The following is a 6533-nucleotide window of genomic DNA, read 5'->3' as shown; positions in this document are numbered from 1 at the left end:
GCTAGTAGTTGCTCTATAAATCTCAATATATTGGCAACAGCATCTCATTTCTAGGACAAGCCTTTATTAAAGAATGTGCTTTTAATGAGTTGACACAATTGATATACTTTGCCTGAGTGAATTAATGAGTGAATTCATATTTGAATTGTGGAAATGACTTCAAAATGTGAATGACAGCAAATGCTTCCAGGGGTTAAATGGTTATTTATGAAGCCATTGTTTAATTCTACCGTACAGTAGAGCCATCTGCAGCTATGTGGATGCATCATTATCATCCAGTCATTCATTGTGCTTTTGGTGACTGTTAGCTGACACAATTCCACTGATCAGTTTCACAACCTCATCAATCATTCCATTAGCCTTCAGCATCACATTTACATCATATTAAACTTAGTGAACACAATAGATGCATGTTAATGATGACACAACATGCACCAGATATAGACACACACACACGCACACGCACACACACACACACACACACACACACACACACACACACACACACACACACACACATATATATATTAGGGGTGCAACGATATTCGTATCGATATTGAACCGTTCGATACAGTGCTTTCGGTTCGGTACGCATATGTATCGAACAATACAAAATTTGTAATTTATTTTATCAACTTTCCTTCTGACGATGCTGTCTGTGTTGAGCGCTCAGTGAATCTGCGTTCGACTACTCCGCCTAGGGTCGACAGTGCAGCCTAGGCGGAGTAGTCGAACGCAGATTCACTGAGCGCTCAACACAGACACCATCGTCAGAAGGAAGAGCGCAGGGCAAGCTAGCGAGACAGAAGTTAAGCTCTCCTTACAACATGGACCTCCCCCACCCTCATTCAGATCTGGCGTTTGGAATTATTTTGGTTTTCATGTGACGTATGACCCTGAAGGTAAGCAGTCATGGACTAAAGTAAAACAGTATGTTGGATGTGCCATGCAATGCTCAATTACATGGGTGGGAACTAGTGTGTTAGCGCAGTTAGCTCGTTAACGTGTTGGCCGTCTAGCCCCATGCACGGGCGATCGGCGGTAGCTCGTTAACGGAGATTTGCCGTGTTGTGGCGTTAAGGTCATTTCAACGAGATTAACCTGAAAGCACTAGTGGGAACACAACGAATATGACTGCACATTTACGCCGACATCATCCTAGTGCCAAGACAAGTGGAAGCAGAAAAAAAACAAGCAAGCATGCTACTAACTTTAGCCGAGTCATTTAGACAGCTGTTTAATATGCTGCTGAGAATATAGCCCAGAAGAAGCGGATAGTATAGCTTTTATTTTGGAAAGAGACATTTCTCTGTAATAAACTCTCTTTTCCAAAGATGAGTGATTCCTCAATCAGATACAGGGCTCGCAATATCGCTAGCCCGACGTCCCGGGGCTAGAGATTTTTTCAGTCGGGCTACCAAAATCTATCTCTGCCCTGCCCGTCGGGCTATTGTAGGAAAAATATATGTCAATGCTTTTGCATTCTTTCAGAAATGTAGCTGGGTAATTATGTCATTGGCATCGGTGAGCCACTGTCAATATGTGACATATTGAAATTGCGTTTGAATTTGCGCTTGTTTTTTTGCTTTCACTTTGCAATCGTGCGAACTGTGTATAGAGAGCGACAGCACTGATCTGTGAGTGATGATAATTTGCGCACCAATTCCTCTGACATCGTCTTATTAATTGTTAGCTTACTATGCAAACATGACAAGTGAAATCTCCCGCAGCTTAAACATGTGAGAGGTTGATCGCGCAGAGAATCGCTGAGCTTATGTGAGTGAGTGTGTAAAAGCATTTCAGTTCTGCTGAGCCAAACAAGACAGGTCAGGGTGAAGAAGTGACAGCCAAAGAAAAGCTTACCACAAAACGGAGAAGTTATGACAAATCAGACTATAAGGCAAAAAGAAAGTGCAGCTTTATGGTTTCATGGACAAAAGAATTTCTGTGGCTGCAATATGACGAGCTAAATAACCAGGGCTGCACATAAGTGGTCCGCAGGTGCGCATTCGCTGTCAAAATAAAAAACACGCACAAGGGTTAGGGTTAAATTTAAAAACTGTACTTTTGAGTTAAAATATATATTTATAATTTTAATAAATGACAAATTAAAAAGGCATGAACATTTTTTTTGTATCGAAAAAATATCGAACCGTGACACCAAAGTATCGAACCGAACCGAACCGTAATATATATATATATATATATATATATATATATATATATATATATATATATATATACACCCACACAGACACACACACAACTGTCAGATGCTGAGTTGGTGTCCCCATGTAACTGCTGTTATTTAAAGACTGAAGTAAATTTGCATCAAAAATGCTGCAACAGTAATCAGTATACTGTAATTTCACAGGAAATCAGAGTACACTGATGGCTACTTTGCACAGTGGGACTTATTTTCGTCTGGTTTAGTGGAGGTAAGACTTTGCAGCTAAGCTTTTCTATTACATTTTCTAATTTCATGGCTCAGCAGGAATTATCAAAGCTTTTTTGATTACATTTTCATATAACCTTGATCGCAAAGGGCAGAGCAATCAATACAATAGCCCTTAGCATCCTAGTAATTATTAGTGAAATAGTAATAATTTCTCCTTTAGCTTCTTATTTATTTCTTGGGCCTATGGAGGGAGAAAAGGGCTGCAAGTTGAGATGGCTGCAATGCCATAAGATGCAAATTAAAATGTTTTAATTAAATCCACTGATCTTTCTTGTTGTAAGATGCAGGCTTGCCCTTCCTGTCTGAACTGTTGAAATTCCTACATTTTAACACAGAAGTTCTGCTTTGAGTTGCTGTGATCGTGCAGCATGATTGGTAAACGTTGTTTTTGCTTACGAACATAAGACAACATGTAAACCAAATCACAACGCAGTAGTCAGGGTAATGGGACTATTTATTCAGCTTTGTTAGGAGAAGAGGTCATGTGATCAGGGGATAGTAATTATAGCATACGCTTAATTACATTAGCAACCTCCTGTCTTTTTATATTATCTCTGACGCAAAAAAACACAGAGAGAGATTTGATTATGTTAATAAGCTGCGTTTTATACATGGTAATGGAGGCCTAGTTCAAAGCCATTAGTGCTATGAGGAATATCCATTTGAGTGTCTGAGCTCTCGAACGCAGCTCAGCTCAAAGTGCACATTGTTTAATGGTATTGATCAACGGTCTAGCGAGCTCCAGGGTTTTTGCTCATTACTGTGTCTTATTCATGCTTTCTTGGGTAATGATGCCCACACAGCAATTACTGCCACAGCCATTTAAATGATCTAAGAGAGAAATCATAATCATGAAAGGTAGAGGAGAAACAGATGAAAAAAGAATCGTGTCATTTTCTGAAAGTGAAAAAAGCTGCTTATTGAGAGGAAACATCAAGATTTCAAGTGCACTGACTTCACAGAAGTCTCCATTAACTTTCATCAGCCGTAGCTGGTGCTAATCTGATTTTAAGTATTCAAATCTAACTCCTTCTTAAAGAAGATTTGTTCTTAAAAGGTAAGAAGCTGGTATTATTAATGCAAATATGCTTGATTTAGGATTTTTATTTTACCAGCTACAGCTTATTTTTAGTGTATGTACAGCGCAGTGATGTTGCTGTTAGTTTACATTATTCTTAACCAACATAATGAAAGTCAGTAAAGATTTTCAAACTGAATATTTCATTCGTCAAGACGTGACATTTGATTTAATTGTTCCCTTTTTGGGACAGTATTTACACTCACTAGCCACTTTGATAGGTACACCTTGTAAGTATCATGGTGGAACCCTTTTGCCTTCAGAACTGCCTTCATTCTTCATAGCACAGATTCAACAAGGTTATGAAAAAATTGCTTTAACAGCTACAGCAGTAGCTGTTGTATTCTCGACTTTGCTACAAGTCACAAAAGTTCACTGACATTTCTTAGACTGTTACACTGTTTCCCACATCGCTGCTAGTTTCGTCCTGTGTATGTGCCACCACAACCTCTCCCTTTGTGTGAGGGAGTTTTGCACGTTGTAGTGTTGCATCTGATTCCACAAAGAAAGCAAATAAACAGTCCATTAAGATTTCTGCTCAAAGAGCTTTATATAATTAAAACAGATGCAAATAAAGGTCACTTTCTAAATCAACCTGGATCTCATGTAATTTCTGCCTGTTTTTCTCATCTTTCTCTCTCTCAGTCCCCCCAAAACCCCCACCCTTGTCCCATCTCTCCCTATCAATGAGGCGGCAGACACCCCAGACCTGCTCAGTCAACTGCTTCAAGATTTATTCTTTGTAACAAATCTGCAACAGCTGGAGAGCCGGGGAATGCATGTAAACTTTGTGTGTGTAATTTGGTGACAAGTCAGGCTTAATCAAGCTCCCAGTGGCTGGATGAGAGGAGCGCAGGGGAGCGGCATATGGGGAGCTGAATGGTGAACAGGCAGTGGGCAGGGAAGGAGACACAAAGCTCTGTTCATGTGCATTAACATGCTGTACAGTAGCAGTGGCAGGCACACATACAGCCAACTCCATCTCTTTATAGACAGGTTCTGTACTGGTTGTATGTATACTGAAAACATATTAAGGCTCCATATAAGTGACCATTTCTCGCTTACATTTTATAAAGACATTTTTAGGGTGTTTTTGTTGGTTTTTAGTGTGGATTGAACCTCAGTTAGTGTGCAGAAATCAAACTAAAATGACAAACAGTGCTTATGAAGGCTGCACAATCATCAAAGAAAACAACGGATTTGTAAAGGTAGTAAACTCAGTTAATTAAGGTTAGCTGAGGAAAAGACTTTAGTTTCACTGAGTTTATTCAGCATCATTTCTAGTTTATTACTGTCAGATATAGACTTTTCTAACAGAGCCATATAAACCTACCATAAAAATTGTTTACATTTATCCAAGACAGCAATTATAGTATACAAATCTTGCTGCACATCGAAAACTCAAAACAAACATAAAAGTGTGAGCATGCCTGAGGAAGGAGATTGCAGATGTCTCTGATGTCTCCGAGCTGCCTCACCAGTAAGTCTCTTGTTCTGTGGTCAGAAAAACTCGACTGTTTTGGAGCACAGTGTGGGACTCATGCAGTCCTTTTTCCGCTCCCTAGACGATTTGGGTGGACACATTTTTATAACACACTGTTAAAATGGTGAAAGCGCCAAAAAATCCGATTTTTGAAGCCATGTGTACTCGCACCTGCAGACAGTGTTCCCACTGCCCTTTACACGCCCACATTTAACCTTAAATGGTCAAACCACCTCATAACGATCCTCTAGTAGTGCCAGTGCTTTAATTGTGAGTTATTACTTGGAAGATTCAATACAGCATTTTAATGTTTATAGCTGTTAGACTGAGTTAAAGGATGGCAGTAATCTGTGGTTTCTTTGACAGTGGGACTTCGTCTGCAACTGAAACCTTTATAGGTTGCCACAGTTAGTTTATTTGACTTTTTTATGGCTGGTTTTGCCTGCATTACTGTAAGCTTAGGACTCGTGATTAGGATGTAATAGCTGTGTGAAAGATGTCACTGGCTTCATATCCACGTAGCGTATTTGCACAGTGCATATGTGCATGTTCCGGGTGAAGTGACTGCAGAAGGCAACGTGAGCGGGAGCCACTGCAGTGTCACGGTTGTGTTCACTGAAGCGATTTTATTCTCAAAAAGTGGAATAAAAGCCAACATTGTACTTGTTGATTTATGAACAGTATAAAAACATTACTAAAAAACTGAGCTGTGCAACTGACCACAGAAGCCAGATGACAGTAAGGACCACAGCAACCACTAACCCAACCACCCTGCAGTTGCAGAAATGTAGTATAGGCCATGAGTGGTCAGTTGTCAGTTATCACATTATTTTTTTGTAATTTTGTCTTTGTACCACACTGTACTTCTAAATCATTCAAACAAGGTGTCAATGAAGTGCCGACTTTCAGTTTTAATTCATAGGGTTTACACACACAGTACTGCATTAACTGTTTAGAAATTATAGCCATTTTTTACACATAGATCCCCATTTTCAGAGGATGTGCTCCTCTCACTCACACGAATGCACACAGACAACCAGACATGCACAATGACCACAAGGCCCCAGCACTGGACCACTCAGGGGGCTTGATGTTAATGACAGGGTCTGTAGCTGAACTGAACTGTACAGCTGGTCCCAGCTGCCCTGCGCAGCTGCAACACATGACAGAGAGAAGGAAGAGACGAATTAGAAGAGAGACAAATATGGTTAAGACAGGGAAAGTGGACCAGAGAATGCAACAAAGAAAATCTGTGATAGACTGATGTCCTGTTTAGGGTGTACCCTTGCCCAGTGACAGCTGGGATAGGTGGTTAAGAAGATGGATGGAGCTGATGGATGGACAAAGAAATACTACAATGGGGCGAGGATGAAAATGCAAAAGCGAAAGCATTGGAATCAGATTGAATGTAGAGGGAGATTAACTGGAGGGTCAAGGGCTGTCAGTATAGCAAAGAGATAACAAGAAAGAATAATTAAGAAGAACAAAGAGTAAAAAATACTTTTTTCTTTGTC

This window comes from Astatotilapia calliptera, chromosome 19, assembly GCF_900246225.1.
Source record: "Astatotilapia calliptera chromosome 19, fAstCal1.2, whole genome shotgun sequence".
Taxonomy (NCBI): domain Eukaryota; kingdom Metazoa; phylum Chordata; class Actinopteri; order Cichliformes; family Cichlidae; genus Astatotilapia; species Astatotilapia calliptera.
The sequence above is the reverse complement of the archived record's forward strand: the minus strand, read 5'-3'. Positions refer to the sequence as shown.